Source organism: Pogoniulus pusillus, chromosome 7 (assembly GCF_015220805.1).
Source record: "Pogoniulus pusillus isolate bPogPus1 chromosome 7, bPogPus1.pri, whole genome shotgun sequence".
NCBI classification, from domain to species: domain Eukaryota; kingdom Metazoa; phylum Chordata; class Aves; order Piciformes; family Lybiidae; genus Pogoniulus; species Pogoniulus pusillus.
In genome coordinates, this window is record NC_087270.1 from 6,678,047 (window position 1) to 6,690,012 (window position 11,966).

The window sequence follows — 11,966 nt, forward strand, 5'->3', positions numbered from 1 at the left end:
TTCTCTCTATTTCATGTTCTGTTTCTTGCCTTCTCTTTTTCTCTCTTTCTCTCTTTCACTTTCTCCCCTTAGTGTAAAATATCACACTGATTTCCCCCCACCCCTTCCATGTGTCTTATGAACAAAGAAATTTATGGGCTTTTTAAGTCAGGAAGTCTAGCTTTCCCTGACATTTTATTGCTTTAAATATTTGAAACATTTCAATCCCAGACAATAAATATTATATGATTATTGTTTTCATATGGATAGGCTATTTCCCCCTGTTTTTCCTATCCAAGTTTTTACTAGCAAGTGACACCTCAAAATTTATGGATACTGAAAATATTGTTATTCAACTTTGCTGGGAAGGTCAGAGGTAGTCCTTCAATCTGCTTGCAATATAGATGGGGGTAAAAAGGTAAAATCATCTGGTATGTTTTGAATTCTGTAGTGATACAAACTTAGATAAGAACATAAAGTATCTTGTTTTATCTTCTCACATTATAGGTCAAGCCTTGTTTCCACTTAATTAAATGGCATCTCTTGAGGCTGAAGTGGGAACAGGAGCAGTGAACCCTGACTGAGAGTTTCCCAATTGGTAGCTTGCAGGTGCAGAGCTTAGAATTTTAATTTGGTGGGATGTGTTATAACCTTTTGAAACTCAAAGTGCAGGTTTTCTTCTCACCCAGGTCAGTATCTTGTTGCTCTCGTGGTGGAAAATTCCCTGTCAAATGGGAGCCATGAAAAGGCAATCTGAGGTTACACTTCTCAACATTATTTATCTAGGAGAAGGCAGCTGGCTCCTTGCTGTATATATGGTTCATCAGTTCTGCAGTACAAGCCATGGGCAACGAATGTATCTTGCAGTCATAGGTTTGGTTTGTCAACCAGCAGAGAAGGCAATATGTGAGATCTCTGGTCAAGTAGCTAAAGTTATAAGAGTGTAAGAGCCACAGACTCAGAAGCACTGGAAGACAAGCTGCCAAGTTGCGGAGACAGTGAATGTATCCATAGGTCTTTGGAAGCTTATTGTCAGAAAAGCATCAGACCTCTCTCAGGCTGGATAATTAATTGTAATTGGAATAAGAAAGAGGGCAAAAACCTGCCAAAACTTCTGACTTCAGCAATGCCCTTGAGCTGGTTAATCTTTTTCTCCTTGACTTCTGTAGACAAAGGGAACCAGAATCTAAATCCATTGAGAAAGAAACACCAGTAAGTACTTGTTTAAAGGCTTTTTTAAAGTGTTGTTGTGTCTTTGCCATCTCCCCTGTCTCATGCTCTTCTGGGAATGTTGAAAATAACATTCAGTTCTGTGCTGCCTTTGTCTGTCCTTTTCCATGTGGTAAACATGGACTTTTCCTTCCCTGTTTCTTACAGACGTTCAGCCAGCTCAGCTTTTCCTGTTTATGTCCTTGTCACAGAGGTCACTGGTGATATCACTCCAAGTCTACAAGTGAAGGAGTTGAAGCTTTTCCTAGCTACCTGCTGCTGCATTTGGTATTATATTTACCTTACATCATATCAAGTCTGGCACATCAACTGATAATTTTTGTTTTGTTTTATATTTTAAGGAAATCAGATGCTTCTTCCCCCTGCTTCGAACACATGCTGAAGGTGAAAGCACTGAAATGGCTTTCTCAAGACTTGGGCACCCAGCCAGACCTTTCAGTGCCTCAACTCTCTACAGCTGTATCATGGGAATGGATTTGTCTTTTTAAAACAGCAGTGATAATAATGACAATGAGAAGCCAATAGCCCCCAAAATTCAAAAACAAGATGATAATCTGGAAGCTGTAGTAGCTCAGTGCCTGAAATACTGACTACCACAGCTTTGCAATACCTGCTTTCTTCTTGCATAGATGGAGATGAATGCACTTCATCAAGTGCTGTGTTTATTTCTTCTGATGTGAAAACTTCAAATATTTTAGTGACTTGGGAAGACACTGAGTCCTGGTAAAGGCAGTTGCAGTTTCAGAGTTCCCTCTGCAGTTTGGACACAATAGAAAGAAAAAAAAATTAGTGGGATCTCATGTAACCCCCCCCCATATTTATCAAAACCAGGAGATTTAATCTCCTCAAATGTGTGGTTTGTTGTCAAACAATAAAGGCACAACGCATAAGATAATAGTTGAGTTTACTTGACTGATGATGTTCATTAAACTGCAACAATCTCCTCAGGAAAGTATCAGTTTCATGGCTGAAATCAGAATTTCAGGTTTTCCTTTAAGAAAAGAAGGTACTGATTTCAAAGTACTAGTTGGACCTGTCCATAACCAATTTATTGAGGTCTGTCTTGTGCTGTTGTCAGCTTGGAAGGATAAGTCTGAGAGGAAATAATTAACTTTTCTCAGTGAAGTGCTAGAAAACATTTATTTCTCCTTGAATCCTACTCAGATGCATTTGCAAGGACCAGGGGCAGCATCTCTCACCCTTCTGTGTAATCAGAGCATACTCTTAAAGCAAGACTAAAAATGGAAATGTTTCCTTGAATTGGAGTCGACATGATAAGGAAAAAAATAAAGCCCCATGGACATGGGCAGCAGGTTGAGGGAGGTGATTCTCCCCCTTTACTTCTCTCTGGTGAGACCTCACCTGGAGTACTGTGTCCAGTTCTGGAGTCCACAGGAAAGACACAGGCCTGTTGAAGTGGATCTAGAAGAGGCCATTAAAAAGCTCAGAGCATTAGAATGGCTTTGCTGAGATGAAAGGCTGAGAGAGTTCGAGTTGCTCAGCCCAGACAAGAGAAGGATCTAGGGAAGATCATACTGTGGCCTTTCAGTTCATAAGAAAGATGAGGACAGTCTTTGTAGCATGGCCTGCCAGGACATGAAGCTAAGAAAGGAGGAGATTTAGGCTAGATACAAAAAAGAGATTTTTGACAATGAGAGCAGTCAAACATCCGCACGGGAATCTCAGAGAGTTGGTAGATGCCTCATCCCTGCTAACATTCCAGATCAGGTTGGACATGGATTCTGAATAACCTGATGTCTCTGCTGACTGCAGGTGAGCTGGAGTCCTTTCCAGGAGGTGAACTGGAGTCCTTTCCATCCCAAAGTTAATTGTTGTGAAACACTGAAGGTAATCAGCTGCACCACTGGAGAGTGGTAATCTACAACCATCAGTGAGTTTTGCTAGCTAGAGCTAATACCCTTACCCTTGGGTCCTTTGGCTTTTTATTACTGCTCTGTAACAGGATGTGCAACTGCTATGCATTAATATGTTATTACAGATTGGCTAGTGTAAACTCCAGGTGTTGAGAATATGATTTATTCTATTAGTATAAAAAGGTGTTTTCTATGGTCATATTAAAAGTTACACTAACTGCTGGGCTTGCCACTGCACTGTGTGTGGCACATGCCATTTAAGACCTGTCATTTCCTCTAATTTAAGGATATGTCCTCAGAAGATCGTTAATTTGGGGTGGAGATGGGGATCATAGTGCAGCTGTGGCCTTTTAACCTCCAACTGGCCATTAATCCCTGCAAAGCACCTTCCCCCAAAGGTCTCTGCTGCTACTACCATATAGTCACTGAAGCAGAGGCCAAAGAAATTACATTTTTTTGTGTGTATTTTATATTCAAATATATTTTGTGTTGCATTTTTTATTTAGAGTGAATTTTACCCATGACATGATGTACAAGTCTGGGAGCTGATAGGGCTGCATTTGAGCAAATTCATTATTTGGTGGACTGCACAATTTGTGTAGCTATGTGGGAGCCCACAACGTTCCCCTGGGCTTATCCCAAAGCAGTACATGTCCCTGCAAGCATGAACCCTGAGTACTGTTGGCATGGGCTTGAACTCCTCCTGACTGGGCTCCCCTCTGCCAGTGCAAGATTCAGGACTCCTGATTACACCTTACCCTGAGCAGCAGGAGATTCAGTCTCTGTGGCTTATGTATGTTTTATGTATATGTGAAGGCAGTAGGGTGACTTCAGTCTGACCCAGATGGCTCCTAAAACCTCAAGATTACCCATGTGATACCCTTGCTGGGAACTCTCAAACCTCTGTCCTGCCTTCCCTCCACATAGAATCAACCAGGCTGGAAGAGACCTCCAAGATCATCCAGTCCAACCTAGCACCCGGCCCTAGCCAGCCAGCTAGACCATGGCACTAAGTGCCTCAACCAGGCTTGGCTTGAACCCCCCCAGGATGTTTCTTTGAGGGATGTTATGATTTTTCTTTTCCACTCTTAAAAGCTGTTAACTTTGCTGGGCTTTACACTCAGCCTCAGTAACCCAGCTTACTTTCTGAATGCAGCAAAACAAATGTGAAAGTCACATCAACTCTGCCAAACACTGAAAGCAGAGAGGCTGGGTCAGGAATGTGGCATCAGCCACAGGCTGAGGTGCAAAATCTGGCACCATGCTTCCTAGTTTTCCAGTTCTTTGTGCCTTTTGTCCACAGAGTCCTTGTTCCAGAGCTGGTTTGGGCTGACCTTAGGGAAAACAGAGAGAAGAGACTCAGGTCTGCACAAGACCTAGCCTTGAGCACTTGGCTTAACTGCTGCTTCTTTCCCCTCTGCTCTTTCAGTAGCACTGCAAAACCACAGTATCTCCTAGAAAAGCCTGGTGTAAAATCAACTCCTATTTTTTAAGCATCTTGAGCATGCAATATCTCTGCATGCTGCACTGAGCTGCGAGTTGCCTACATCCAATGCACAAAGCCTCACCCAGAAGCACAGCAAGCTTTAGGATGTCATTCAAATGCACACTGATAGCCTGTAGGAGAGCTGCCTGTCATAAACAGAATCCCTTACACCTCTTTTTCCTGGCAAAGGTTTATCCAGCTTGTGTTTAAAGACCTCCAAGGATGGAGATTTCACAGTTTTGAATCTACTGATGGTCTTGATCCTCATAATTTTTTTTTCCTATCTGGTTTGAATTTTTTTTCTTTTCAGTAAAGCATTTTTTTTTTCAGGATTTCTTATCCTAGAAATGAGGACAGATTTTACCAGTGCACTTCCTAACAGCCTGCTGTGTACTCAGAGGCAGTTATAGCCCAAGAACCTCTCTTTCTGCTAATAAATGTAACTTGATCAATCTGTCCTTGCAGGTTGTGTTTTCTGTACGTCCAGCGCCACTTTCTGTCTTGACAATGAGCCATTGATAGCTGCTCTCTGGGAGCATATATCTACAGCCTTGTCCCCACTCTCCAGCAGTTTTATCTAGACCATGTTTCCCTCACCTGATTAGGAAAGTGAATATGAGACAGTGTCAGAAGCCTGCAAGTGCCAATGATGAATCTATTGCTTTTTCCTTCACCGTAAGGCTTGTCACCTGTCACAGAGATCCTACAACAAGAGTTCAAATGGCCACCAAAAATCACATTTTCATACTCAAGAGTAGACAAAGGATTAGTCAGAAGCTGGGCAACAGAAGGACTGAGGTACCGGAGTCCTCCTGACCTGCAGCCAGATAGGCAGCACAAGCAAGAGGTAAACAGCAGGTCTGAGAAATCCTGTGCTCTCACCAAGTAATGGCTTCACACTGAGACTGACAGCCCTGGGACAGATCAGTGAATGCTGACAGGCAGCACTTGCCATGGCTGCTCTTCTAATTTACAGTGTGAGTGACCTGTTGTCATCGTGCTGATAACCAGATACTTCCCCCTGACTTGACTCAGCAGGTGAGCTGAGCTGAATAACCATTACAGTAAAGCTAAACTAGTTTATAGTGGTGATCTAGTGGCTTCTTTAATTTCAGGTGGGGTTTTTGGCTTGGAGAAATTTAGGCTGGAGGTGAGGAGAAAGTTCTTCCCTGAGAGAGTCATTGGACACTGGAATGGGCTGCCTGGGGAGGTGGTGGAGTCACCGTCCCTGGAGCTGTTCAAGGCAGGATTGGACGTGGCACTTGGTGCCATGGTCTAGCCTTGAGCTCTGTGGTAAAGGGTTGGACTTGATGATCTGTGAGGTCTCTTCCAACCCTGATGATACTGTGATACAGTGATACTACATGCATAGGAGAAAGCCAGAGTGCTCTCATCTGTGTGAACCTCCTACTGAGCTGCATTAAAGATCTTCTTCAGTTTATTATCCAGATCTTAATTTCCTGAATCCTAAACCTTACAAGGCCATGAAATAAAAGGAGTTTCATCCCTGGGAGCGTGCACAACTCCTGGGTGTAATTTCCAGCTTTCTCTCCAAGTTCATCAGGGTTCCCATCACCTCTAAATGCCTCAGTGACCACATCTGGAAAAAAAAATGATGTTTTGCTGGGTTCAGCCCTAGCTCTCAGTGCATCTTTTGAAAGAAGAAATCATCATCCTGAGTTTATAAATGGAGAAACTTAGTCCCAGCAAAGAGGAACTACCATTAGCTTCATGCCCTCGAGTGTCGCAGCTCTCTGCACAGAAGCTTGTCCACTGGACCAGACAAGTGCTGGAGTGGAAATAAATATTTCTCCTGATGACTGTGGTCTCTGTGGTCAGGGCTGAGGGTCGAAATGTGCACACAAGGCCTGCACACAGAAACCACAGAATCCCCCACAGCTCTGCTGCACTTTATTAAAAGGCAGTGCTTCTGTGAAAAATGGGTTTTATAAGAGTTAGGTGCCTTAATTATAGAGTCATGTGTGCTTGAATGACTTCTTCCCTGCTAACTGTTTGTGACAGCCTACAAATGTGAAAAGTATTACTAAGCCTATTTTTCACATGGCTAGGGAGAGGTCCTAGTTGTGGAAAGCCAAATCCTATAGGATTCCAATTAGAAAGACCAGTGAGTCTTTGGAATATGGTTAGCATTGTCTGAGTTTAGCAGCAATGCTGATGCTCTCCATGGGAATGGGCATGCAGGAGTCTTAGGTTAGCAGTCATGTCTTAAGCAAGCAGTACAAATAAGTGTTGTACAGGGTAAACTCTTCATTTGGAAGTGGATGGAGATAAAGAAATCCTTTCAGAGGGGTAATGACACATGTCAGACCTATGCAGGTTTTATATGCATTTTCTGCAGAGCTGCAACCTCTCAGAATTTATTTGATCCTTGTTCCTTAGTAAACCAATTGACATCTAATGGCATAGGGTCCATTACTTTGTAGAGATGGATTCTTAATACTGCTGCTCAGTGGTTTGTGGTACACTCTCAAGGTTTGAAGCATCATCTTTATCAACAGCTCTTGGCCACAGGCTCTGCAGGGGAAGAGGAAAACACACAAGATCTCATGTGATTGTAGAGCCCTTAATTCTGGCATAAGTATTTATCCTTGGTTGAGTAATTTTAGTGCTAGATGACAGTCTAAAATGCACAACTTATTTTTTGTCAACTATGGTTTATCTTCATTTCTCCACCACTGGATTTTGTCGTTTTGAGTGATAAATGAGTTATCTCCCCCTGTGGTAGTTTGAAGAGTCCTAGGTCTCCCTTAACAATACCATAGGAATGGAAGCCCATCCCAGGACCCATAATTATGTTGCTACTTAACCATCTCTTAAAAATAAAAGAGTATATCTGCCATTGGAATGGGCTGCCCAGGGAGGTGGTGGAGTTGCCGTCCCTGGAGGTGTTCAAGAAAACACTGGATGAGGCACTTAGTGCCATGGTCTAGCTGACTGGATAGGGTTGGCCTGAATGATCTTGGAGGTCTCTTCCAACCTGCTTGGTACTATGATTCTATGATTTCTCTAATCCAAGGTAGATTTTCCAGATGTAAGTTAATTATCAGGAATCTGTGAAGTCTTCTAATTTCATCAGTGCCTTAAAAAAATGTGTGCATAGCTTTCCAAAAGCACTTTCACTTATACCTTAGGCAATGGTAAAATCCTTTCCTTAGAGGCACTTGATACTTGTGTAGTCAAGGGTTGATTTGCACACACCTTCCCATCACTTGGCCTCAGGAGTCTCACTGGCTTTGTAGACAGTGGTAAGAAAGGATAGGATCATCTTTGGAGGCCATAAGATGAAGCACGGCCACAGTAATGCTACTAACTTCTCAATCTGCCAAGCAGCATGGAGGTACCTAAATTGCCTGTTAGAAGCAGGCTCTGGACCAGCCCAATTTCCAAGTTGTTATTTGTGATGCATACCACATGTGTTTCTTTTCCAGTGTGTGCTGTGGATGAGACAGAAAAAAACCTGTGCTGTGTAGATGAAGTGCTGGCCAAAATAGCTCTTGGCTGACTTGGAAAATTAGCCTGTGATTATAAGGTTGTGTTTACCACTGAGGGAACCAAATTTGGGCTGGTTGTGGCTCTTCACTGGAGGTGTCACTCTCTAGAATGACTCCTTAAATCTGAGAAACCAGCCTGGAAGTCTTAAATTTGGCTTCATTGTCCCCGATACAGGCTATGAAGTTACAACAGGGAGCCAGAACTGCCTTTCTCACAGCTTTCCCTGTAGTCAAACACAGCACAGGACAAACTTGGAGATAAAATAATTTGCCAAGGTGCATTGCAGAGAATGTGGCTGGTTACAGAAACCAGCAAGGCTTTGACAGCAGCTGTATCATTATTTACACTTCCTTACCAATTTGCTTGCCACAATCTGCATCTCTGAGAATGAAATGCCTTAGTTTTGTTCCTGATATATCTTTTGGCCAACAAAGACAGGTCTTAAGTTGTGCTGTTGGAAGTATAGGCTGGATGTTAGAGGAAGTTCTTGCCAGAGAGAGTGATTGGCATTGGAATGGGCTGCCCAGGGAGGTGGTGGAGTCACTGTTCCTGGAGGTGTTGAAGAAAAGCCTGGATGAGACATTTAGTGCCATGGTCTAGTTGTCTGGCTAGGGCTGGGTGCTAGGTTGGAATGGATGGTCTTGGAGGTCTCTTCCAACCTGCTTGATTCTGTGATTCTATGATGCTGAGATCTTTTTGTCAACCTGTATTGCTCTTCAGTCACATTTTCTACAATACTGTCCTGAGGCACAGGTCCAGATAGACATGAGGACCACTGTCCTACACAGGCAAGTCAAGTGAAGAGTGGAAGAGGAACAGGAGATAAATTGTGTGATTTCAGGCAGAAAAGATGTGGGTACCAGCTTGAGATAGACACAGAGTCACGTCTCCTGACTTGTTGCAGTCTGTGCTACTGTGTCTTGAATGATGCAAGACTTCCTGTGGCTCTTTCTGAAAATATTTTCATAAGCTTTGTGTGATGAACACTCTGCTAAGGAATTGCCTAATACTATGATCCCATGAGGGCTTGGAGCTTTAATAATTTTATTCCCTTCTAGCTGGATTAATTTCCTCAAATCCATATCAGTCAGAATCAGCTATTACTGGTTTCTTCTCCGTTACACCCATGACAGGTACCTGCCTAGGAAAATAGCAGAGGAGTTTGTTTTATGAGCTTTAGCTAATAGTTGTACTCTGATCCCTGTGCAAGATGATTCTGTTGCCAAAGTACAGGGGTCTGTGACTGGTCTGGGGAGGTGTAGCATTTGGATCTGCTGTGACAAACAAATAAACCAACCTCAAATAAAGAACACAATGTAGGCCAAGATTTGAGTGTGCTTGGGACAGTTTATGGTTATGGATAAACAGCGCAAACCAGAGTGATTTCAACCTGAAAACAGGCAAAACACATTGCCTTTGGATGGCTGTGCTTTGAGTGATGGTTTAGAGCTGTGCTAGTTTGAAGCTAGCTATAATGTTTTGGTGAGAAGGACTAGATTACAGGCTGTGGAAGGAAAACAATGGTGATGTCTACTTCACTCATAGGCTTGCTGAGAGATATAAGAATCCAAACATAGATAAGGCACAACTTCTCCTGCCGGGGAGCTCCGAGCTGCACCTCTCTCTCTAATCTCACCCTCTGTTTCTCTGACTAATCCACTTTGCTTCCTACCCCCCTGGCTGAACCTCCATTCTTCCTTGAGACTGCGGTAAGGTTGAGAGGGGTAGGGGGAGAGTGAAAAGGCAGTTGGGAGCTCCTCCTGGGGACTCAGGTTTCTGGGAGGGCTGCTGTGTTTCTGTATTCCCTTTTCCCTTGTCTATTTCTGTATATAGTTGTGTATGCTGTAAATATCTGCTTGTATATTGAGCTAAGCTGTAAATAATAAGCTTCATTCAATTTCCAGAGCTGGCTGAGTCTAGTCTGGATGATTTCCTAAGTGTGGAGGGGCAGGTAACATCCAAACCATCACAAGAGGAAAACAAAACTGAGGTAACCCACACAAACCAAAGCAAAAGAAGTTATTTGCGTGACTGCCTGCAAACTGAACCTGCACAGTTGGGTGAGTTGCTTCATGCCTCAGCTCCCTGCAGCTTGGGCATTCAAGAGTTCTATAGTGTCCCTTTTCCTGATTGTGCTTAAGGGTTTCTCCAAATTCGATGTTTCATTGAGTAGTATAAAAGAATACAACCAAATTCTCTGGACGTAAAGTAGATTTTTGAGTTTCATTTTCCATGTGTCTGCTTCTCCTTACACTGCTGCCCTGATCTTTGTAGAATTTGAAAGCTTCATCCTGGCCCCAGACAGTCACACAGCCATAAGACACAGAAATGCTCACACTCTCTTGGCGTTGCTGGTGCCAGCACAAGACAAAGACATTTGTGTCTAACCTTTCACACAAATCTCCACAGAACTCAGCCATGAAACTGCTGCAGGCTGATGCTAATTTAAGAAATCCTTATATTCCACAAAATAGCTAATCAAAAGTCTTTTAACAATGATGAGACTCATGCAGCGTAGTGCTTCTCCTAATCATAGAATCATAGAATCAACCAGGTTGGAAGAGACCTCCAAGATCATCCAGCCCAACCTAGCACCCAGCCCTAGCCAGTCAATTAGACCATGGCACTAAGTGCCTCATCCAGGCTTTGCTTGAACACCTCCAGGGACGGTGACTCCAGCACCTCCCTGGGCAGCCCATTCCAATGCCAATCACTCTCTCTGCCAACAACTTCCTCCTAACATCCAGCCTAGACCTGCCCTGGCACAACTTGAGACTGTGTCCCCTTGTTCTGGTGCTGGTTGTCTGGGAGAGGAGACCAACCCCCACCTGGCTACAGCCTCCCTTCAGGTAGTTGTAGACAGCAATGAGGTCACTCCTGAGCCTCCTCTTCTTTGTCCACAGATCCATGCATAACTTTGGAAATCTTTCTCATTATTGAAATTCTCCATGTGCTTTGCTTTTGTTTGCAGCATCTAATTAGCAAACAGCAGCTAAGGTATGCATTTGTCAGGTAATCAGATTCATTAAAAGCAATGTTTAATTGCTGTTTCCAGCCACAGGAAATCAAGTGAAGACACAACGTGGAAAGGAGACATTACTTATGGATACTGCATGAAAATTAGGATATAATTATGATGACTACAGCTAATGGAAAAATTCACTACAAATAACTTATTCAGGTGTAGCCTTTTTTTTCCTGCTGAGGGAATAGCTCTGAGCTGAGTGCAGTTTCCTATGCAGTACTTGCTCAGACAAATATAGTTATGAACTTTGCCATTTGGCTTATGAGTAACAACATATGAGACTTGTTGGTCAAGCCAGTCACAGGCTGCTATTCCTGCTTTCTTCATTGACATATTGCTCCAATTGTTTCCAGTACAAAAATCCACAGGCATACATTAAAAATTCTGTTCCTCTTGGCACTTATCCATTCAGCCCTGAAATGTTCTGTCCTGGCCCATTTAGACCTGTGAAGTTCAATTACAGGAATGCCTAAATAGAAGCTGAAGCAGATTAATTAAGAAGCAAATTGTTATAAACATGGCAAAAGAGAAACATTTTTAGTGTTAGCACTATTAATCATTTGAGGTGATGCATGTCTGACTCCCAGTTCTGACTTTATTCCTGTGTTGCTTGATTACTAATCTACACTACTGGCACTCCACTCTGTAGCTTGTAAGCAGTTTATTCACTCCTAATAGTCAAGGATGATGAGCTAATTTCAGTGCTGGCAATGCAATTCAGTTTTCAGTCCTGAAAATGCACCCCAGTGTAGCAGAATTCACTAACAGAATCTCTGTATTAGCTAGCATAGCACTTCCTAAAATACATGAAGTACCATTTATATGAATTGACCTTAAGACTTTTGAAGTATCACAGTAT

The 11,966-nt window shown here is 42.9% G+C and overlaps 1 long non-coding RNA gene across 1 annotated transcript; it reads left to right on the forward strand.

Annotated features, from left to right (window-relative positions):
• The first annotated feature begins 707 nt into the window (after positions 1-707).
• On the forward strand, positions 708-2,104 carry LOC135177100 (uncharacterized). The gene is made up of 2 exons (XR_010302907.1): positions 708-1,191; positions 1,357-2,104. It is a non-coding gene; the product is annotated as an uncharacterized LOC135177100 (long non-coding RNA).
• The last annotated feature ends 9,862 nt before the right edge of the window (positions 2,105-11,966 follow it).